Raw genomic sequence first — 25235 nt, 5'->3', positions numbered from 1 at the left:
ATTCACATGGAGGTTGGTTTTATTGGACTTTCGGTAGCATAATCTGAAGAAACTCAGTAGGCAGTAGCTCATATTCAGATATTGATTAATATATAGCCAAACTTTCAAAGGACTAAGTTTCTACCCGGACATCTAAACACAATGGCTGATTGTCCAGTATCTCCCTATTTTCCCATCTTTTAAACAGCCTTAACCAAAGGTCTGGGCTTTGGATGCATACAAACCTTTTGAATACAGTGGGCTTTTTCAATTGGGTGTGGGTGTTTATATAAAGTCAGTGGTTGACTAAAAATACATGTTTTCAGTGGCTGGGGGCAAAGCATAATTTGAATTTTGTATTTCCTGTAATACTATAATTTCAATATTAATGAGCTAGATAAGGCCTGAAAGAATAAAGTACAGCTAAGTGTTACTCGCATTATGGGGATTTGCACTCATTTCTTGTCAGAGCTGCCCACCTTTGCCAAACCATCCCTTATAAATACTGAGACTTAATACAGCTTAGTCTAAAATTAACGGTTAGAAATGCTGAATAACATGAATATAATCTCTCTTTCTGGCTATTGTATCCTTTTGCAAAAAAGGTAGCATCCACTACTAAAATTGAAAGAAAAACTTGTTTGTCTATATTAGAAAATGTTTTTTTAAGAAAAATAAAAGTTGTGAAGAGTACGTAGTACCGTCTTCCTGTAAGTCAGGCCACATAATAGCATCTGGAGGTGGAAATAAAGATGCATGAAGAGGGAAAAAAGAAGTTCTTATTATTCAGTACAAATTTTACTTAATCATTTATATATTTAAATATGGGTCATTGGAACCTGCTTTTGAATGGTAATCGTTTACAAGAGCTGAGATATGAAACAAGCATGTGTGACAACTTTCATGTACTTACATACCCGGTTGCACATCACATAGACAGTTTTGCATTTAAGTCCACAACGCTATCATTACTACTAATTTAATAGCTTTCACTTTCACCACGTAGAGTTTCCAGTATTTTTGTTGAAATCATCAAGTTTAAATAATTTTTAATAGATCACAAAAATGTGGGCATTATAGACGCAAATACCTTTGTACTCAGTCAACTTACCGTCTATACAAGAAGTGTTGCTGCTTAATGTGGGGGAGGACAAAGTGAATCTCTTAAACATTGTAATTGTCATAAAAATCCTGTATTAAACATGGTGCCTATTTAGTCTCTTTTGTTTTTCCATAAGTTTGGAATAAGTCATCTTGTATTTTGCACTGACTGAAAAATGTAATTTGACACTTTTAAAATTAAAACCGTCATGGTATTTAAAGATGAACTTAAGCTCTACTAATTCTATTAAACTGTAGGCTGCCAATGAGTTATAAAGTCTAATTAATCATTTTGTCAGCTTTGCCTTCTGAAGCTAGTCAATATAAATTTGAATAAATAGGAAGCTGTTGACCCAGGCACCTCTGGATGTTCTGAATAAAGATGTGCCACTAGTAAAATACTCCAACTGCTACCTGTTTTGACTGCACATAGTATGCACAAATACAGCAGGGAATTATTCAGTGCTAATGTGCAGGCATGGTGGTAAAGTCTTAAATTAAATTATTTATTTGTGGTGATAAATAAAGGAATATGTGTAGTAATTTCTTATGGTGTGGGTTTTTTTAAGACTTAATGGTTTTGAGGATAAAAACTTTTTAGTCAAAGTTTGCTGCTGACACTGCAGTGTGACATGTCACATCAGGTTGCATCAATAGAGCCATGTTATGTAAAAGTAATGAAATGTGACTGATAGAACCCAAGATACTGTAACATACTGTAACATAATGTGTCAGCATTTCTTTAATGGAGCCTTTCAGGAATGCTTTTTGGTAAAATACCTTAAAAATTTAGTTACAAAAAGTGATAAGGAGGTATACAATATCTGTATTCAGTTGCTCCAAGGAACGCATGAAATAATCTAAATATTTTTCCAGTAATTTCATAAGATACATATCTGATCTGTGAAGTTACAATGAAGTATGCACATCATCCCAGATAATTCTGTAACCGTATTTTATGAAACTGATTTTGTGACCCTGCATGAGAATAAAAATGTTCCTGTTTGATACCCGGTTAAGTTGTCATGCCCATGTTATTGGAAGTTCTCTCTCTAGTAGAAAAATACTTGTATTTCCGTAATATATCCTAATGATCTGGAAAATCTCATTTTCATTAATAAAATAAAATCCAGGTTCCTAGAAATAAAATTCTTTACTTTTGTAGAGGTGCAATTGCATCCTTTCCTTAATATCTCACTAAGCTTTTGAACCTGAAAGCAGAATAGCATTGTGTGAAGGATGTGACATATAAAACACCATTGCCACGGCATCCTTCTTCTGAGGATGAAAGACAGTGAACTGTTTGTCTTCAGCAGATTAACAGGGAAGGTTGTTTTTGTTTGTCTGACTGGTCAAGGACAATTTACAGTTCAGTTACTCTGAAGGAAAGACTTGTTGATTTGAGAGCACTCCTATTATAGCTCCAGGTAGAGGATGATAGATTTAGCCGTCATCGTGATAAACTGCAGCCTATATGCTTGCAATACACAAAATAAATAAAACACTGGTAGATCTGTTTGGTTCAGCTACTTAACAGCGAGTGCTGGCATGTTGGTGTAGGCTGCTTCAGTGATGGTACCAAGGATTTAAATGTTCCCTTTAGTTCAAACATATCTTGGGTTTTTGGAGAATATTTATATTCTTGCTGGGGGGGGGGGGGGGGGGGGGGGGGAAGGAGGGGAAAAAAAAACCCTTTTCTCTGTAAAAATGACTTTTGAATCCCAGTGGGTCACAGGTAAATTTTATACTTCCTACAGAATAGTCCTACTTTTCTTTGCATCGTTAAACATTTGGTTTCTCCTTTTTTTTCCCTTATCTTTGAATTTCTGAGTCAAGAGTTTGTAAAAATCCAGTTCATCCCCTGCCCAAGGAAGACCGTTCTCTGTACAAAATCCTCTCTTGGAATGACAGCTGTGACAGAGCGCACAAACTGTCTTATGGGTTTAATCGATCTGTTAGTTCAGTTGCATATTATCTGCTGGGATATTACCCTTGATAGGCATTATCATTCCATTAGAGCAGTCTTGCCAATTTTTATTTATCATTTTTTAAAATATATATTCAAGATATATATATATATATAGCAACTCCTGTTCTATTTAGTAATGGGAATTGTTTGCTATGTCTCTAAGCTTTAACTAATAGCAATTTTCTGCTGTGTAACATTAATTTTTATTATTTTTCTTTTGGTGACACGAGATGAATCACTGCTAATAGTACTAATTCCACCATACTCTAGTTAATTTTACCACTCTACAAATTTATGTTTTTAAACTAAAATTCATACACCTAAGAACAACTATTAAAACTGTAGAAATCAATAAGAATTATATCTGCCCTGCACTTTCCTGCACATCTAATTCCATGCTCTCCTGTGCAGGGAGGCTGTATAGCCTGATCTTGATTTTTTTTTTTTCCCCCCCAATACGTTGTGGTGCAAATAACACCAATACTAGCATATATATTATGTCCAAAGCTCAAAATTTAACCTCCATTTTTTATTAAGACAGTTTTAAAAAACCAAACTGTCCAAGAAAGAACAAGGCCGTTAAAGTATGTGTTTGTATGTAAGACATGAATAATATGTGCTATAGGAAATGCCATCTGGAGAAAAGAACAAAGCCAAGTGACAGTACTGAATCTGTAGTTTGCAGTGCTCAGTGCCGCCCCCGAGAACCGAGTGCGTCTCTTTGGTCCATCTAGTGGTTACACCAAGAATGGATGAGAAATCAGTCCTTTTTTATTTTCATCTTGCAGTTCATGCAGCAAAGCTGAGATCTAGACTGAGAGATCATATGTTCAGCTTCTGTGCACTTTACTTCCAAAAGCAGTTACATAGTTTTCTGTTTTTCAAGACAGGTTTGGGATTGTTTTAAACACTCAGATTTGCAAAAACACTTCAGAAGTTAATTGTAGCACCTGAAAAGGGAGGTGAGATTCCCTCTGGATAAAGACTGCACAGATATCATGTTCTGTCCTTCCCATAGTGTGATTGTTATCCTTGAGACATGTTTTTGTCCATTTAAATACCATGAAATCACCTGCTGATTCAGGAAAAAATGGCTTTCTGAACTGAACCTTTGAAATATAGGGCACTGGCAATTCTACATTAAATACTCTGACGCCCAAAAGGCATGTGGCAGTCGCCTCTTCTGCCTCCAGAAAGGGGGTGAGAGCAGAAAATGAACGTTCTGCTTTATTCATACCTAAGGCTTGAATGGAACAGGTAACATTAATGTTAAAGGAAATACTACAGTGATGTCAGGTAGGCCTTTCAGTAAGGATGGACTGTTTGGTTTTTTTCTCTGATATCATTCTGTGCTTAATATTGGTGGTCATGAAATACTACTTTGTGAGTATTTTTCTTTGCTGTTGTGTGGACCCACATGGAAAAATACCTATTGCCTGTAGTATTAGTAACTATTTTAGGGAAAAGGAGGAAGGGATGATATTGCAAGTAAAAGTCAGTTTGCCAGTGAAGAGTAAAACCAGTGTAACTGTTGGCTGTTTTGTTTGGGTTTTTTTTTTTTTGAAGAAGCATTTATATATTGAAAAAAGCCAAATTAGGAAAGCACTAAGTCTATATAACAAATTAGTAATTATTAATCTGATAAAAATATAACAGTAGTAGGTAACGTTAGAGGAGATGTAAACGTTATCAATAGAACTTCAGTGCTGATAAGCTCGTTCCTGGAAGACAGAAGTGTGGCAACGGCTGTGGTTTCTGCAGATGATTTTGATGCCCTACATCATTCATTTAGTAGGTTGAGGACCTAACATTGCAGCATTCTTCATCAGCTAGTTGCTACTCCTTTCAAATCACAATTTTGTGTGGATGACACCTAAATTTTGAATGACACTCGCAAAATTAACTCTCCTTGGCTTTTTTTTAGGAAAACAGAGATGTGTAAAACTTACTATTGGACAGGTTGATTTACTTTTTTAACCTCTTCCTTATGTTTTACAACTGACTATTTCTCACTGAATTTGAGTTCTTGAAGAAGTTTTACTTGTCTGTGATCACAGTAAACTTAATTTGTTGCACGTGCACTTGCTCTGCACATCAGTATAGTAATTACTGAAACTACCAATTGAAAAAAAAAAACAACTACAAAACAATTAATAAAGTGCATGCTGTATTAAATAAGGTATTGAATTCTATATGACGCACAGGGCAGCAAACTCTAAAAATTGCCGAAGAGTCCAATAAACGAGGTAGATGGTTTTACTTGAAGGTATTGGGTCCACACAGGTCTGTGGAGAAACAGTCACAAGTTGCTTTGTATGAATGAATGAATGAGGTAGAGTTTTAAGCCTGCACGTACTTAATAAATACATTATTACTTGTTCTAAGAGTAATACAAGCAGAAAATAATGGAGAATCCAAAATGGGCTTATTCTTGTCCACTCCCTTGCTCCTTGTAGTAAAAATACATGTAGAGGAATTTTTAACTAAATTATACAGTTCACACTTCAACCGTTGCCTATCAGATATTCTTAATGAATTTCTTGATCAGTACAGCAAGCTTTAAAAACAGCTCTGAAGAATGGAAGTAGTGAATACACTTGAGGTAACCATGAGTAGGACTAGACGAGGACTGAGCCCCCCAGTCTCTCAGCATTTGAGCTGCCAACCACCAATGTAAGTGTCTGACTCCTGAAATAAATGTTCTGAGGTTTTTTTACTCAAATTTGAGTTTGACAAATTTGAGCATCAATTCCAAAACTTTCAAGTTGGTTTTTCCACTGTGAATTTTCTTTCATTTAATTAGGAAGTCATCTGAAAAATCAGGTGGTCCAAATAACATTTAAAATGGGGTAAGTTCTTTATGCTTGAGAGTCAAACCTTAAAATGTAACTCAACAGCAAATCGGTGTGTAGTTGGTGATGACCTAGGAGCTTTCTCACAGTTCAGCTGACGTTTAGAGAATTGCCATTGTTCAGTGAGATATTTTGGTTGCCCCTCCAAAAGCAAAACCTGTACGAATGACATGACTTGAGAATAAGGTGACTTGGCAACACCGATGTGATTTTAATGGAAGAATTAGCTAAAAATGCACATGCTGTACCAATTGCATGAAGAGATTGTAAATGCATTCTGGTTGTATATAATTTATTGCTTTTTCCTCTGTGATTAGAGAAAGCAAACAAGTCCATCTCTGCACTCAAGGAAATTAGGGAATCAATTTCATGGAAGGAACAATAACAAACAAACAGAAAGCCTCTATGCTAGTACAGGAATATTCACATTTACGAAGTTGTGCAGGTTAAGCAAAAAAGTTTCTTCTTTTCGTACCGTGATTTTTCATTTTGCACTACAGGCTTTTAGGGTTATTAAATGTCTAGATTTTAAAGTGTATTTCATCAACTGAAGCACTATATATGAGCCAAATTCTGGTCTCTGATACGCAAGCATCACTCTCACTGATTTCATTATGAACTTCTCATTTATATTCAAGATAGCAATGTTTGACTCTGCTGTGGTGGTTGTATAAGATGAAACAGCCACTGGAATTCTAAATGTTTCAAAATAATTTTAATGTGCAGAGTCGCTGAAAAACTCTTCGTCCCAAAGGAAAAAAAAATCACAAATATTAGGTAACCAAGACAATCCATACACTTCAAAAAAGGGAGCCAAAAGCCTCCATAGGGCACAACATGTTCTGAATGAGACCTGCAAATTGTCGGGAGAAAATAGAACTCAAAGCAAACCTCTCAAGTCTATGACCCATATTTCTGCCATGCCAAGTTCAGCCATGAATAACTTGAGGTGTGTGTGCTGAAGTGTGCCCTACGAGGTCGTGGAGTTCCAGTCACCTTCATAGAACAGCAGGGAAAATAGTCTGTAAGCAAATGGCTGAATGAAATTAAGTTGTTGGTCTGGAGGAAAGGAAGCAGAAGAAACCAGCCATGAATTACTGGGCGTCGTCTAACGTCTGGCTTAATTATCCCAAGCCCTTCCCACCCTTTTGGTGATGCCAATCCCTAAATTATCTGTAGATCTCATTGCTCTCCTTTACTTTATCCACACCTTGAGATGAAGTGCTTAAACTAGACCCAGCATTTCAGCTCAAGCCCTTTCAATACTGACAAAGAAGACTCTATGCTTGCTCAGGACATGTTATTGTGTCTACAACAGAGCAAGAGATGCAGCAATTGGCCTTTTCTAGAAGAGAGCACTTTGCTGATGCACGGCTTGGGATCTCCTATAACCTGTGGATGTTCTCTGAGGAGCAGTTATCAGTTTGTTCCCAGATTGGTATTTAGCTACATAACCGTTTCTATTTAGGTGTAAAATCTTAGTTGCTTACTGCATTGGAGGGGAGGACTCGGATAACTTTCCCAGGTTTTCAGGATTTTAAATTCCAGGCCTCTCTTTCTATATACTTGTGGGCACCTCCCAGCTTTTTGTCATTTGCAGATGAAGTAAGCTTTTCCTGTACTTCGTTGCAGTTTTGTGTTCTTTGTGCATGGTTTTTCTCAGACTAGAGGAAAATATATTAGCATATTTTGAAGAAAAATTATAAGAAAACATCCTGGTTTCATTTTTTTTCTTCACACTTGAAGTTTTCAAATGGACAGTTTAAAAAAACGAATAAATGCCACAAGCAGTATGTGGTCATCTCTTTAAATCTTCTTTATTGCTACAGTTCCCTCCATGCTGACTGTCACAGGTTTGATAATATTTATATGAAATTCTAATTATCATTCAGCATAGCTATCAGGAGTGCAAAAAGAAGTAATTGCAATTGGGTCTGTGAGCCTGTGACGTTCTTGGTTAAAGCAAGCAAACAAAGAAAGCAGCAGCGTAAGAAGAGAAGCTAAACAAACAAAACAAAGGAAGTGGAGGCCTTACAAAATAAATAGGCAAAAAAGCATCAGCAGATAGCTGGATACAGATCTTACCTCATCTGGTTTCATGCAAATGATGCGGTGCCACGATTTATTCAGGCCTAATGTAATTCCTGAGTTGTCCGAAGCAAATGAGGTTGTACAACCAGCCAACCTGGAATCAGACGACAAAAATTAAATACAAGGAAAAGATTTTTAGTGCTTATCTGTTGCAAATACAGAAAGAGAACAAAAAGTCTATTTTTACAAATAGATTTCTTTTTTGCAATAGAAATAACTAGGATTTTTTAATTATTGTCACATGATATCAGTTTATTAAGCGTCGGTCTCCACTCTTCTGAAGGCAAATAATGCTACCTGTAAATACACAACAGAGTTTTGATCCGTGACGTAGAAGAGTGTTTTTCCAGATGAAATCATAACTTTATTTGTCTAAATACCCTAAACTGCTATTGCAAGTAGTTAAAAATAAATGTATGTTCCCATATTTATTTAAATTTTCATTTTTGTTCCTCAGCAATGAGGACACTATGACACTGAATGTAAACTTTATTCTCAGTAACTGTGTTTTCCTTATACCCCCAAAATTTACAAAGAGTTGGTCTTTGGATTTTGGGGTGGGTATTTTTCTTTTTTTTTTTTTTTTTTTGTTGGATTTGGGTTTTTTTAACTTTGAAATTATGTTTTATGTCCACTAGGGAGCAGCAAATGACATGAAGATGTTCCCATTACTTGGTCTCTAATCCAACTGAAAGTAACAGTGTAGAAGCTGGATGAAGAGTTCTTTCATTCAATAAATTGGCAGGTTTCAAATGCATTTGCTTTCAATTTCTGTTTGAATGGTTGATTTTTGAAAACATCATAGTAGCCTTATCTCTTTTTCTATTTTTAGCTATGGTCCTTTCAATTCCCCCTGTATAAGTGGCCTTCAGTGGATAAAATGGGTTTTCTTTCACATCAACCTGCTGACAAGGGTTAACGATGGGCCTGAATGCTTAAACTTGCCTCAGATGGAGGCTCAGTATGATTTCTCTTTTGCTACATTTTTCCTTTTTAAATAGGATCTTTGTTATGAAAGCACCTTGAATTAAGGGCTATATCCATGTACTGAGAGTATTTAAAATTTCATTTTATACATTATTCAATTCCTTATCGCCCTATTGTCTTTGTACCCTCAAGAAAATGAAGTTTTGTTAGAGTGAACTAAAAACAAATATGCCACACTTACGATTTTTGGTCCAGTTAAAGGCTAAACACATGCAGAGGATATGAGGAGAATGAATACACGCAAATAAAAAGAGCAAGCATCTGGGATGGCGCAGTTTCTTCTGGACTAACAGGCTAAAACTTAGGAAAAAATTAAGCTTCTTTTTTTTTGTGGCTGGCAGCTGCTAAACCGTGGAATCATTTTGCAATAAAAGTGATGGATGCTCTTTTTTTGGAGTCATTTAAGAGTGGACAGAGAAAAGCTCTAAACAATATACTGCAGAAAATAATCTTGAAGTGACAGCAAGAGAGGCGCAATCACTATATTTCTTGCTCTGATCTTTTCCCTCTTCTGTCACTTAACTGGAATATGTAAATGATCGGTACTAAAAATAGGAGATTAATTTCTGGCCTGTGAGAAAGATGGGTGTGGGATCATCTTTGGGGGTTTTGGGGACTGTCGGCTGGTTTTGGGAGCGCTCGAAAGAGGCGTTTGCTACTGGGTTGAGAACTGTAGTGTAGCTTGAGCCCAAGCGTAGTGAACGCAGGATACTGAGGGACCAGTGGCGCTTTAGGGACAGCAGTACCCTGCGCACAACCACCGTCACCCGCGGGCAGCATCCTGCAGGGATGAGGGGATGAGAGACACTGTACTCTCTGCTATCTGGCGGTTCTTCTTCCTGAGTGTCTTTGTATTTCTGAATAATGCTATTAATGCTATTATGTTCTGAAACATTGGTGTTTGGCTTAAGTCAAGTCTTCAGGTGATTTCTTGGGTTGAGAAAAACATACCTTTGCAGAAATAACAATGACACGTTTATAAAACTGGTGTTCTTTTACGCCTTTACGTTTGCAGTGGGTATTTCTGGATGTTAAAATATACCTCTGAAAACTACCTACCTTTCACATTTCCAGAAGAACATGAAATGGTATTTTTGAAAGAGAATTTTTGTCTTTCATCAAATATCTAAGGATAAAAAAACTCACCTCACAATAACTTTGGAAGCTGGTTGCTTTTAATTCTTTGTGGACTGGAAAAACACCGTGGAAGGCATGTTTTGAGTATCAGCACTTCAGAGGTGACGCACCTAGTCCATGAGGCAGCACTGATGGCATATTTTGTCCTGTCTCTCTGGTACATTAGGCAGCCCTAAGGCAATTGAAAGGCCTGTTAGGATCTCATCCACCTAACCTTCCCGCTTCTGCTTCTTTCTCATGTCTGTCATACGCACAGGAAATTCAGGTCATTTAAATGTTTCCAAAGCAATTCAAAATCTCCTCATTCTACCCATTTCTACCCTGCTTATATGCTGCTACTTTGACTTAACTGGAGTCGATGTGTTTAAAATTGTTGAACATATGGCAAGAGATATATGTAGATATATATTTTTGTTTCTGAGTAATGTGCTGCCCACCAAAATGAACCTGATGGAGTAGTGAATGTGCACCCAGTTTTACGACGTGTGCAGAAAGGGATCATGGCTTGGAGACTATCAGCTGAAGTCCACTGGGAACATCTTAATCAGCCAGATCGAATCCAGCCTGTAGCATCACCTCCCTTAATGGCAAAGCTCCTTTCAGCTTCAGCCTTAACAGCTGGGCACTCTGCTTTCTTCTTCAGAAGGGCTGTATACAGCTGACGTGAACCCACAAGTGATAACTTCACAGATTTGGCTCTGATAAGTATCATACAATGTACAGTTCCTCAGTTACCTCTGCCTTGGAGTTTATATGGCTCTCGTGTGGAAAGAGAGGCTGTGCTGCAGAGTTACTGCTTCGTCTGTTGTGACAGTTGTTTATTTCTATAGAGACTGGGGAAAGAAAGAGCTTGATGGAAAATGTGTGTTGTGGATGAAAAAATAAGTAATGAGAAGCTACTGAAAGTATTGTCAGCTGATTCTTTTCTCTACCAAAAGGAAAAATAGACACTTAAATTTATCAGTTTTCATATGCCACGCATGAAAGTGATTGGGATAATTTACATTCACACTTATTTTGATAGACAGTGAATAGATGGATAGTGAATTCAACTTTTTATCACTAGCCATCTGTATCCAAAAGCAGGAGCGTTAGGAGGATGGCAAGTGACTCTGTTTTGGGACGCAGTTATAATTCAGTAGAAAGGTAAATACATGGAAAACACCTGAAAGCTGACCATAAGCTGTGGATATATTAAAATTGCAGTGAATAGAAACTATTGAATTCCATTGAATTATTTATGGAGTTCCAGGACGTAAGATTTCTGTCATTCTGTTGACTGTGTTATAATTAGAATAACTCTGGCATCAACTTCAAGTTGCATGCAAACCAAAAATAAATAAGATCAATCGTAAGTTCACGATATTGAGTGAAAGAGCTGAAGTATGATGAGTTCCTAAAACACGGGGGGGGGGGAGAAGCTTCAGCCACTCTGTTAAGACAGCATGTTGAAGCTGTTGGAGTTTTTCACTGACACAATAGTACAGATTTCATAAAATATTTAAATATTTTATGCTGCTTCCTTGTAAATCTATCATGGAATCATCAGTGACTATTCTGGACTAATTTACAGATTTGTCAGTGCCTCCGAGTAGCCTTAATAACTACGCTGCTAACTCTGATGATCATTAAAAGCAGTCTCTGTTCACAGATACCTCTTCATAAACAGTAGTGACCTGTTGTGGTCTACTGGAGCATACTCTGCAACTAAGGGTAGAATTTTGCCCCAGCACGTCTAGTAAAAGTAGCCTTCCACTACTATTTTTTTTAAATGAACTTTCTGAGTGTCTTTAAGTGCATGAAATAATCCTGTAGGAAGTTTTGTTAACACATACCTCTGGCCTTGAGAATTTGGATGGATTTTTTTATCCCTCTTAAGCAGTCATCAGTTTTCCTGCGACCGTTCTCTGTGTTTTTCAGGATTACTTAGTGTCAGCGGACTTCCATTCTTTTTATTTGCTTTCCGAAGTAGAACTTCTAGTAGATATAAATTACTCTATAACTAATCGACCTTGCGTATTTTCTCAGCATTCTTTCCATCATTTGTTTTCTTTGCATTTGTTTTAATCTTGCCTGTTAGAAATAATATAGTGATTTAATGATCTAGGATGTGCAGCATTGTTTGTGCCACCAAAAGGTAATGTCTGTCCAAATGTGGAAGCAGGATGAGACCCTTGTTGGGAGCGGTTGCTTTGTGCCTCATTTTATGTGAGGCTGTTCCCTTGAACAACAACAAAAAAAGTTTGAAAAAGAATTTGTGATGCACACCAGCGAACCACAGCTCAGTTCTTTGTTTGCACCATGTAATTTGTTACTTCTTGTTTCACATTCTAAGACATAGAAAGCACTGAGACCTTAAATGGAGATTTTTCTTTCTTTAGAAGTGCTTTATTTTGCACCAGTTCCATTCAGAGACCCCAGTGACATGCACACGGTATGGTATGACCGTGCTGTGAGTACTTACTTATATGAACTCAATATTTTTGTACCCGTAATGAACATCTGGTGACAAGACGCTCAGAGCAACAACAACAAAAAAGAAAGGGGGGGAAAGAAGAGTAGAAGGAAAAGCAAAAGGCAGTAAAATCTTTTGCATGCCTGCTACTTTTATGGCTTAAAATTTTTTTTCCTTCAATCAGTGCATCTAGGGAAACTTTTTTTTGATGTAACAATCAATTTTTAACGAGGAAAAAAGTCTGAACTCATAAATATTGTATGTATTAATTGTGAAGCTTAATGGAACATTTTGTGTTTCTGAACAACTCGTTTACATAATTAAAATCTCCTTTGATCTGTGAGTAAATGATTTAATCTTAATGCTCATTAGGCTAAATGGGTCTTCTATTCAATTGTATCAAGATGGTATGGAAAATTCTCAGACCTTTAGAAAATATTTGTTAGTTGTTAGGTAAACACAGAAACCTATCTGTGAACAAATATCTTTTATCTCTACAAAAGAATTTGAGTCTAAAACTAATTCGGATTAAAGCTTTTTCCCCTCCCCTGCCTATTTTATCTGACACTCTGCTTTCAAGAGCAGTTCACTGAAATATTGGGGGGGGGGGTTGTTGTTCAATTTATATTCGTTACCTAATTTACTACAAAACCAATTTAGTCCTTGAAAATAAAACATGACATAAAAAAATGTAGGATAGGTGCAGCTCCAACAGAAATAAGAATCTGTGTAACTATAGATCACTTAAGGGAGGCGGGTATTTTCTTGTGGGTCTTGCTCAGAAATCCCTCTGGATATGGCAAAGCTCAGGAACATCTAGGAAGTATGTGACAAGATTTTAATATTTTTTTAGGATTTATATAACAACTGTAATACCATGTAATACCTTGACAGTATTTATTTGCTAAAGGTTATCACCTTTAAGCGTTCAAGATGGACAGGATCCTTCCAGGTTTTTCTCTCTCAAATGCTAAGAAAGCTCTCACTCAATATAAGGTGCTGCAAAGCTAGCATGTAACTTCAGGCAAAGTTGATAAGCTCCTCTAACGAACCTGGTTCCTTATGCCCTAATCCAAACAAAGCAAGCTTACCAATTGGACAGCAGTGTCACAATATTCTTTTTTTTCCCCCTCAAAAATTCTAGACCAAATAATTTATTTTGAAAATAATCTTTTTTCAATAGCCCATCTGTAATTTTTTTTTAAAGCCACTTTTCATTCCCACAGGGAGCTTTTTTCTTTTTCAAAAAGGTAAGAATTTTAATTAGCTCAGGTGGTGCAATAAACACAAACATCTGTGTCCCTTTATTAAAGGCTTTTCTCAGTCCCTTCCCTCTCTCAAGAACAAATGTATAGCACAAAAATACTCCAGAGTCACCTTGCCGAGAACTCCAAGTGACTGGTGTCCGTAGCCACTGCGGCACTGTGTCAGAGCAGCCTTTCTCCACAGCACCAGACCACAGAGGATGTCTCAGAATATCGTAAAAAAGCAAAGCAAGCACACAGACACTCCAGCCTTTTCCCCAGAGACACGTCTAGCAATCTGCAGTTTAGGGACATCTTGAGCCAGAAGGTTGTATCCATATTTAATTTCTCTTGCAAGTGTTACCTTCCATGAAGTAATCCATGGAAGACACATTAATTGTGCTATTACACAGATGCAAAAGCAGTCAGGATGAAATACACTTTTTCACACTATATTTAAATATTGAAAATTATTTTAAAAATATTTCCTACGTTATAATTTTGTTTTTGGCTAGTATGGCTTGAGCTGCTCAAATGCTTGTTTTATATATTTAAAAAAAAAAAAAAATGGTCAGAGCTTCATTTGGAAGTCGTCTTTACAACGCTGTAGTCTTAAATTACAATTGCCGGTTTCCAAAGGTCACTTTATATGAAGGTGAAATTTTGGTTTTATGATGCTAACTCTCAGACTTTAAGAAACAAGTAAAAACTTTCTTGGTTATAATGTTCAGTTCATTGAACTGTTACTGAGCTAAATTCTGCTCGGTGGTATTTAATCTGGATTATTTTATGCTGAAATTTCAGATGAATTACTATATTTTCATTCTAGAAAATGTGACATATCATTAAACTGGTATAATATCATTCAAATTATTTCACATTTTTGAAAATATTGGCTACGGTTCAGTCTAGATAAAAGGAAAATACCCATTACTTCAGTGGAACCTCCACTTGTGTAAATAATGAAGGCTCAGGCTTAAAGGCTGAAGGGTTGGTTGGTTTTGGGATGTGTTTTTTAATCAGAACAAAAATTATCCCTCTAATATCGGCTTCAGCTGAAGGAAACAGGTTTTTAGCTGTGCCGAGTGTTGAGAATTTACACAGCAAAGTGCAAACATCCAAGAAAACACATCTCTGTCCTCAAAAGGATTGGTCTAATATATGTGCAAACAGAGTATGAAATGTGCATTTGGCATGGTTTGGTTTGCCACTGCGACGACAATATGTAACGTTTTCAGAGTCACCTAAGGGATTTGGTCTCCTAAGTACTCGGTTTAGAAGAGAGTACCAGTAATCTGTATTGATGGTCTGCAGTAGTCAGTGCTGCTTTCTGTTTGACATAACTTAATGCATATTTTAGCTATTACTTTTAAATTTGAAACAGACAAAGCTATTTTAATGTGGAAAATAAATGTGAAAGAATTTTTTTTCCTCTTTCATGTTTCTGAAGCTTGAATAAGCATTTCCTCTCTCGCTCATTTTAGCTACTGATAATAATGTGAAAAAACTGCAAGAATATCCCTTAAATCATTGTGTGAACTATGGGGTGCATTTCTCATTCCAGCAATAGGAATACAAAAATAACCACAAAATAGAGATGAAGTACACTTACCCCAAGTTACTGCCTATGATTTACATGCATGGGTTCATAATAAGATAATATGATAAGCATTTAACTTTGAGGAAAAAAAACTAAAGAATTTGATCTCTATTAGACCGATCAAGTTTGGGGGAAGAAAAAAAAAATGTTTGAAAAAGGCTTTTCAGCAATATTCTTATCAGTTCCTGATTTCTGTGTAAATGAGCAGTGTCCCGGGGGTTTTTTATTAGAATTATTTTTGTTTGTCAGGGGGTTTTGTAATAAGACATCTGGGTGACAACATCTTTTTGAATTCGACATCGGAGTTTAGATTTCTTCTCATATATGTGTGTATTGTGCAGTCTCCATTTCAGATGTCAAGTTACAGCACATCTTCCATAAAACCAGCCTAATGCTATTGCTACAAAAAAAATTACAAAAGTAACACACAAACATTTACACCCACCCTACTAAAACAGTATCTTTGTGCACTTTCATCATGGAGAGATGATTCTTGAGAGTAGTTGGGCTGAAATCTTATGGCCAAATTGAAATATACTTAAGACCTTTAATGCCTAATAAGTTGTGAATTTTTGTAATGCTGTATTAATACAGTATCAGTGAATTTTTACTTCTAGCAATTTTTTTTTTTTCCAAATTTTATTCCTTTCTTTAGTCTCAATGAAAAGTTGTCTTAAAATCAAAGGTACTTAGTAAAAAATATTCTGAGTGAAGTTCCATTCAAGCACACTGTATAGATGGAACATTTGTGGAGCCTAGATTATAGAAAGGTGTGTTTCAGAAATATTTTAATGTATTTTCCGTCAAAATATATCGCCTGAACTGAAGTAATTGTATTTGTAAAGAATTTTAAGTATTTTCACTATCTTGTTGATTTTTTTAGTTCCCTAAATTCCTTGAGCAACCCTACTACGTGATGGATGGTTGTCAGAATAATAGCTTTCTTTATTGAAAATCATATGGAAGATACGCATGCATGTTATTTCTGTACACCAGATGTTGGATTCGATTCCTTACATAGACAAAGAGCAAATAAGAAATTTTCATTTCTGAACCACTGTCTGCTGACCAAGCTATAGAGCCAGAAGTAGCTGGGGGGGGGGAGGAAGAGGAAAAAAGTATGTGCAAATTATTATCCAACAGCAAAAGAAAAGACAGCCAGAGAAAATCATCCAGTCTTGCAAAATAGCTGACTCTTCCCCATTTAACAAAAAAGAAATATGTAAGAATGGTCAAATATGATTTGATATAAAAGAATAGGTAGAAGGTAAGAAACTGAGCTGCTTCAAAGGCTATAGTCAGAGTGCCTTGTATGTAAGCATCAAGATCAAAGACGTTCTTTGCCAAATCAGAGGAATTCTTGCAGTGAAACGCTTACTTCCTGGAGCATGGGGCTAAACTTTTTTGCACCGGGAAAACATTTTTATAGGAGAATATAATAACAAATATAATTTTTATACTCTTTTATAAGCAGTCCTGTGAATACTTGATCTTTGGGGGTCTAAGGCCAGGATTTTTCCCTGAAGACCAGAAGAACAAAGTGGCCCTTTATGTAAGAGCACTGGTCCATTCAGGATGAAACTAAATATCCCAGGGAAGAGTGTCAGCAAGCTGGCTAGTAGTCACAGTAAAACTAGTAAAAGTAGCAGTGAAATACCTTTTATGTGCCTTCGCAATTAGTGTTCCGAGAGGGTGAGACACATTTCCTTAGTTAAAAGTAACTTGGTCATCGTACCGTTTGTCACAAAAATTTCCGGTTTCCCTCCAGATTTTCTTATTTCAGAACAGGTTTGTTATTGGCAACAGAACATCGTGTTATGGTAGGGTACTTTACAAAATTAGTCCAATGTTCATAATGAGACTAGAGCGAGCCCAGACTGATACTTCTACAGAATATTTTCCCACCTGTCGGGCAGTTTGCCCTCCAAAGGGTACTCAGATTTCCCTTTTTTTGATTAACCTTTCATTGATTTCTCTTCCACAAACTTGCTCAAGCTCTTCAACGAACCGCGTGAAGTTGTTTCGCTCCAATCGTGAGATTTTTGCATCTAATAGCACAGCGTAACTTATAAATCGGTCCCACCTGCTGTACCCAGCAAGTGGAGACCTCAGTAGCCATTCCCACACGCAGAGCAAAACCCGACTCCAGCGTCCCTGGTTGCTTCTCTTCTGCGTGAACTTCCTCTGACAGAGAACTGATTGACCTGCATGCATACCAGAGCCTGACTGTCAGAACTCGATTGTGCCAAGATCAAATTTTCATAGCACGTGCCCAGATTCCTGGTCTGAATTACTCCAAAAATGTAATGCTGGCCTTGTTTTTCTAACATAGCATTAGAATTTTTCGTCATATTATATATTGCTATTTGCATTAAAGTACAAATTCTGATTAATGATATAAGTAGTTTAATTGTTGAAATTTAATCTACTGCTCATTGAAAGAGCTAAAGCACAATGAAATTGCTCAGTTTCAAGCTGCTACCAAAAGGACATTGTAATTTAGTATTAGGAAATATTAGTTTCCAGTCATTGTTTGTTGACATAACTTTTTAATGGTAAACTTTGGACTGAAGTTATGGAGCAGGTGATCAGTATAGCAACTGGTAAATAGTAGAGAAGGAATGTTTTTACTTGCTACTCATCATTCCTCAAGTATATTGGAGATCTAACAAGATACTCTAGATGCTCTTACCTCAGTAGACCTACGTAAGGTACCTGCTAGGCTGATGTCCTGCTACGTCATCTAATAGCCAGAGAAAACCCTTAAATTGGCTCCTGAAGTCACGCAAATTCTTAAATATTCCTACACTATATCCTTTCCTGCTTGCATCCTACAAGGTCTGTCCTTTCACCAGTCCAGTCATCCCTCATTTTCCTCTAATCACTTCTGTAAGCTTATTTTGTCAGATAGAAAAGGGTCTTTTAAACCTTAAAATAGTATTACACTCTCACTTCAGGATTCAGAATCGTAATAGCATTCTGCAGTAATTTAGTGGCTCCTAATATACAACAATTAGCGGTCAAACTGTGCTGGTACACTGCATTGTTGGCCAGCTTTTTGTCCCTGGTAAACAGCTCAGTAATTAGGATTTTGTGGTTCACAATAAGTCCCAGGTTTTATTTACACATTTTGATGCTGATGTTTCTTCCTTTGGTTATAAACATATGTGAAATGGAAGTGTGGCATTACAGGTGCAAAATTGAAACAGAAAATGAAATAAAATTTCCGAAGTCTGCAGCGTCAGGTGTCAAGCCCTGGCTCAACTACAGGAGGTCTTGACTCCCAGCTTTGTGGTGAAACCACAGGCAGCCTCACAACCCAATTTTTCATTATAAACCACGTTTGGAAGTTGTTGGAAGTGCAGACGACAATTTTACAATCGGTGAAGCTTCCTCTATGCGCTGATACTTCAAAACTGATCAAATATATACATAAAAGTTTTCTTTTATTATTTCATGAGCTGCATTTTAGTCTGGAGACTGTAGTATTTCTATTGTTTTATTATGGAAAAGAATAATTTTTCTTTGCGTTTGTTTTTCATATTGCTACAGCAAGATGACATTTCTGAAGCTCTTTAAACACCCAGGTATTTGAATTTCAAAGTCTCTTGTCTTTTTCAAACTACCAAGGACGCAAAAAAAATCTGAATATAACAGTTTCCTGAAATGGAACTGCATATTTTTCTAAAGCATAGCACACCATTAAATGAACTTGCAGTATTTTTGGGATATTATGATGAAATATGGACTATTTCAGATAAATTACTGACACATTGACAACTGATACACTGAATTTCAGATTACTTTTAAATATACAACTATTTCGAATCCATAAAGGCAGGGATTATGATGGATAAATAGCTTTAGTTGACACTATCATCATAGGTTGCTCCAATTACCTCTTCTAATAATTCATTCTTTTACACACGATGCCTCAGACTACATATATGTATACATGCCTATCATTCAACTTGGCCAGTAAGGTTCATTTCTCACGTATGGACGAAAAGACAGGAATTAGATTACAAAATGGTAGTTTCTAGGAAATGTTCTACTAATATGAGAATCCTGTAAAAGTAGAAGTGACAATTCACAAAATAACTGGTGATAATTTTCCATAAATGAATGGAATGTGCTAAGAAACTTCAGGAACACACTGGAAGAAAACTGGATGTTTTGCAGGATTTGTAGCAAAATTAAATTAACATTTTTAGCTAGTGGTGGGTGTTGTTTTAAAACACGTGACAGATCAAAGGCATAATGATCAAGCATTTGGGTTTTTCCCTTTTTAAAAAAAAATTAGTCACGGCAACACAACTTCTTTTTCAAGCAAGCGTGCGAGGGGATAGTCTGCTGTGGGTCCTTGGCATAGAGCGAGAATCCTGGAAACATATTCAAAACATGCGACATAATGTTCCTGCAGCCTCTGTTTCACTGGTCAAAAGCCAGTGCCATGTTTGTAACGACAAAGAAAGCCTTTCCCTTTGATACTGGAATATCTACTCCTTTAGCCCGATCAGTGCGTTCCACACAGGCACTTTGTGTAACACAGCTGTCAGCGGCGGCAGACAGATGAATCACCTTGACACTTTCACTTTACTACAGCACCTAAATCAAATGCATCTGTAAGGGTAGTCTATAAACTATGCATCACCTCCTTGGGAGAGATGGAGAGTGAGTGATGCAGATGACACTGACGTTTCCTTCACAAGAAAAAGGAACCCAGGTAGACAATGTTTAAACCAACGTGTGGATGAGACTTCAGTGAAGTTTTGTTCTGGACTGCTCCCAGGATTCCTGACTGCTGACTAGCTGTCCTTCTCTAGAAAATCTATCAGCCAGGTTTCTGTTTCCCTTCTTTTGTTTCCCCTCTTAATGATTAAATAAGACTTCATTATAACAGCTAATCTGTAAATTAATTCCATTCAATACCTACCATTTTACTTAAATCAGAAAAAGGAGCAAAGGGGAAGAACATCAATATTTTAACAAGAGTAGAGTACAGAAATTTCATAAATACATGACCCATCGGTACATAACAAATCCCCACAGAGTATATTATGTTGTACAGCTTTACAATTTAAATAATTGACTAAAAGAGCATTCCTAAAATAAAACAACCTTGCTTAGAGGATTCCAGAAGCAGAGATTGAATAAAAATAAAATTTGACTACAAGCCACTTGATTTAAAAAGCAGATTTCTATTCAGACACGTTGAATCCTAGTCTAGGTTTGCAGACTAAGATTAAGTCTGTGCAAATTAATATTCTTTTAGCTGTGAAGAATTTTAACATTAGGATCTGTATGGGAGAACAGTTATATCAAATATGTGTTTAACTGTCTTTAAAGAACTGCTTTAAATCTTAGGAAGTTGCCTCATCTAAATCAAAAATATTTTGTCACTTGGAGTTCTACTGATTCTGTTTAGGAAAATCTTTTTACAGGACACCAGGTAGACTACAGTTTTTTGTTTAATTTGTACTAGCCAGTGGAGAGTCACTTCTTTGTACTTGTCAAACGGTTGAAAGAAACCCATTACTATTTTCCTAGATTCACAGGAGCCTTTACACGATAAAAAATGAAACACCTTTCAAAATTGAAACTTTGAAGCTTTTAACTAGTAAAAGGTATCTATGGCTGTTCAGTGGGAAATTTGAATTTTTAAAGAAATTAAGTTTCATATTTTTGTTTCATCAGAATTCTTCAGATCGGGCTATAATTCTTTCTCTCTAATGTTTTATCCCTAGAACAACAGAACCAAACCAGAACTACCGATGCAAAACAAGACAATACACTGTTCCCTAATCATCTTTAACGAAATAGACCTAGGAAATTTTGATAGTCTGTATCAGAAAACTTTCGAAGCTCACAGTTCATCCCTTAGGGGGAACAGTGCTGTCTGATGGCTCATGAGGAAAAACCTATGTAGTGTGTTCATGGTAAATATGTTTGATTGAAAACAAAAGATTGGAATCACAATGAATTTTCATGGACTCCACAATTTGATATTCTGTTTCCAGTATCAAAGGCATTTAGCTGCAAGGAATAATGCACTGGAAAATTAGTATAGCACTCAAAATATTGAACGGATTAGTAAAAATTCTTATTATATGCTGTAGCATTTTTCACCTCTTAGTAAGGGTCTGTTAGAAAGACAGACTTACTGGTTGTCATAGTACTTTACATAAAGAGAATAGACTTCCTTTGAAAACCGATAGAGGTGCAGTTTAAAGGTCTTGTATTGATTTAAAGGTTTTGCACTTATCCCTAATGGTTGCTACCGAGGTGTGCTTACTTCAGTGCTGTGTCTTGGCATGCTCATCACAGCACAATGTCTGTGGGTCCAGGTTTGCTCTTAGCCAGCTAACCACGACGAGCAGGCATGAAAATGACTGAGAATTAGCCCACAGCCAAGGCGAGGGACAGTGAGTGGGGTGGGGGTTAGGTGGCCTTATTTTATCTCTGCATTGATTAAGTCTTTTCGTCAATGTTATTGACGTAGCAGTAGGTAGAGTCTCTTTTTACTGTACAGTCTCTTTTTAGTTCTTTGAGGTCACATGAAGAAGAAAAATCAGCTTCACAGGTGCATGCTATTAGACACACAAAGCACTTGTTAACAGAAAATACGAGATAGCTCACATTTATCAAAATTATCCCTGACATTTCCTTTTGCTCAGCTGAAAACAATATCTGAGCTCCCTGAGCAACATGTAAGGTGTGAGCTGGGAGGAAAAAAAAAACCCAACCATGCTTATTTTCTTTTTCTTTTTTTTTTTTTTTTAAATAAAGGACACCCAAAGGAATATGTGGTGAATAAGCAGTGTTTCTGGTAAACACCAGAGTTGTCCAACGAGCCATATTTTACAAGTGTTTATTATAACAAAGTAGATTTTAAAATTCTCTATATTTCTAATATATTGATAGCTAAGGACTCTCATACCTCTGAAAACATGAAAATTGTCATCCTGGACAATGCTGAAAACTACCGTTCTATTATTCGCAGAGCAGAAATCACGCCACAAGCAAGGGAAATACAAACATGGCCATTATTCTCCCATCTGTGGCTATCAGCCTTGTGGCAAAAGAGACTACTTTTAGGTATGAACAATCCAACTTCAGTCAATTAGTGGTCCATGTACTAAGACTGCAAATAAAGGTGCATTTTAGCGACAGTTACGCTGATTGTTTTGTCTGTTAATTATTTACTGAAACCTCAGTCTGAAAAAGACTTTTTCCTCCCTTGAGACTGCTATTGTGATGCTAATAAGTATCTGCACGTACTTCATGTGTTAATTATATGCTGTCACTACAAAATTCAACTTGGATAGCTCATTCTCAAAATGATGTTTATCAATAAATAAAATATAGTAGCTAAAACAAAAGAAGGTTTGATTGCAAAGAAAGAGAAGACAGGCTTTAAAAATAAGTCGTTTAGTAATTGCATGATGTATTAAGGCTAATAAATCTGCTTAATTGTCACATTTGCTTTAAATTAATAATTTATATCAACATTTGGAGCGGGCAGATATGATGAATAATTTTATGTTGCAATAATCCTGGTAAGTGGCACTTTGAACATTTTAAAAAACAATTAATTGCAAGTCTTGGCTGCTTTTACACATTTCTGGTAGTAACTGAGCAAACACAGGTGAGAAAATTTCACAGAAACCAATAGGCATCACAGAGCTTAAATCCAGTAAAACTCTTCCAGTGTATTCATTGCAGTAATAAGGAAGATAAGTTAATAATATGACAGGTTGTGTCTGTTGCTATGGCGAAGTAATTCAAACATCTGAACATGTCATCAACACAAACTGTTAATCTGGAGAACTTTACCACCTGTAGGCTTCGTGCATCCTGGTGACCCAGGTCCGTGGTGCTGGAGGAAAGCTGCTCCATCTGACACCGGTGCATCTTTTTAGGCTGCTTGAAGTCACTATGCTCCTTCAGCTGTAGCGCTGCCCCGTTATACCTAAATCTCTTGTCATTCTCCCCTCATTCTCATCCTCTCACCACCAACATGGTGCAGATATTTTTTTTTTAATGTTTACATGTCATTTAACATAAAGTAAATGCAATACTTTTAAAATAGTAATTTGTTTTTTCACAGGTTTACTTGAAGCTTGTTTTGAATGATTTGTATGTTACTGTGCTTCCTTCGTGCTGGCCTACTGAAACTCATGGCTCTTCTGCTAAATGGCCTGACTCTTCTTCTGCTCTTCCCCTCCTCCTCCACCTCACTTTACATCTTAATGGTGTACATCTGTTACTGGACAGATTGCACAAGATGAACATAAGGCACTCTTTTCCAGGGTCAGCTAAATTGCAAGCTAGGTCCACTTAGGCTATTGAAATGTATGTTCAAAATTCCAGAAATTCTACTAATGACAGATATCTCTGTCATATTATGCTGCATAATAATTATACTTATGCAGGCCTGTGTGAGGGCAGAATAAAAACATTGTTTCGGCGTCAGCTATATATTTGTGTGCATTAGTAATATGTGTAATAATATCAAAGGTTCTTTTTCCTGTGATCTCAAAAATTGAGTTTTTCAAATTTTAATATTCAAATGTAGTTTACTTTAGAATAACAAACGTGAAGTTTGGGGATATTTGGAAACAGCAGTTTTGTTTGGGGAGTGTATGTTTTAAAGTTTTACTCCAAAATGCTCCGGCCATGTTTAAAAAGTCAACACGTATTAACAGTTAGGAAAAGATACAAAAGCCCTGGGGTACCTCTTGGCCCATGTTGCTGTTCTTTGTATACGTGTGTTTTCTAGGAAATTTTTTTTTTTTTACTGTGGGATTAGTGTACAGTAACAAGGCACTGTTTCATCTCGATTCTGTACATTTTGGAGTTGGACAGGGAACTGTCGCAACACATGGCTTTCAACTGAGTTGATTGTAGACATATTGTCTGTCAGTCAAAACTACAATATTGTAATTAGAGCAGGCCCTGTCTCTCCATACGTGCTTCAGATGGCAATGAAATAACCTCAGAAATGAGCTATGTGGATGCTACTGTTCACTCTATAATAGTATGCTACAGCATTGTTCGAAGGTTACATCCTACTGTACTGTAAATTTTAACTAATTCACAGTTGGAATTACTGAAAAAAAATCATATTTTATTCTGTAATTATTGGACAACCTTCATATTTTGGAAAGCTAAAAGAAATCACAGGTATAATGTTTCTCAGTAACAATATATTGAATTCATGTCCATGGGTTGGAGAAGCCTGAGGTGCTGAAGAAAGCAAAGCCCCTCTCCGTTTGTCTCCAGATCTTGCTCCAACTGACTTAGTTAGTAGGTCGCTCTACATTAAATGGGGTGTGTTACTGGTGCTGCTGAAAAATAGATCTTTGTACGATAGTTGCTAGAAGTCCATAGCATAAAGCTTAAACAGATCTATTCCAAACATGAAGCAGACATGAAGGAGGGATATTCAGAATTGTCAAGAGAGTAGAATAAATACGTAAGAGAAAAGAATTGTCTGGATGCCCCAGGGAAGCAACTTTTTTTTAGGGAAGAGAGGGAATTCTGATATCACGAAATGAAGCTCTCTGAGGCTGGATTATAGACGTTACCTGGTTTATTCACCATTAGCTGATTTGTTACAAATGTCCAAACAGTCCCCCACGTCCTTTACTTAGGCACAGGCACCGAGGAGGTGGATTTGCCATGCGCTGGCTGCTACAGCCCCGGTAAGGTGGGATGCTCTGCCTGGACAGAGGAGGTCACCTTCCCTGGGCTGCTGTAGGCTTCCCAAGAGCAGCAAGGCTGTGCGCAGTGCAGGGTGAGCGTAGCACGCAGCCGG

This window comes from Phalacrocorax aristotelis, chromosome 11, assembly GCF_949628215.1.
Source record: "Phalacrocorax aristotelis chromosome 11, bGulAri2.1, whole genome shotgun sequence".
In the NCBI taxonomy this organism is placed as follows: Eukaryota; Metazoa; Chordata; class Aves; order Suliformes; family Phalacrocoracidae; genus Phalacrocorax; species Phalacrocorax aristotelis.
This window is presented reverse-complemented; position numbering follows the sequence as displayed.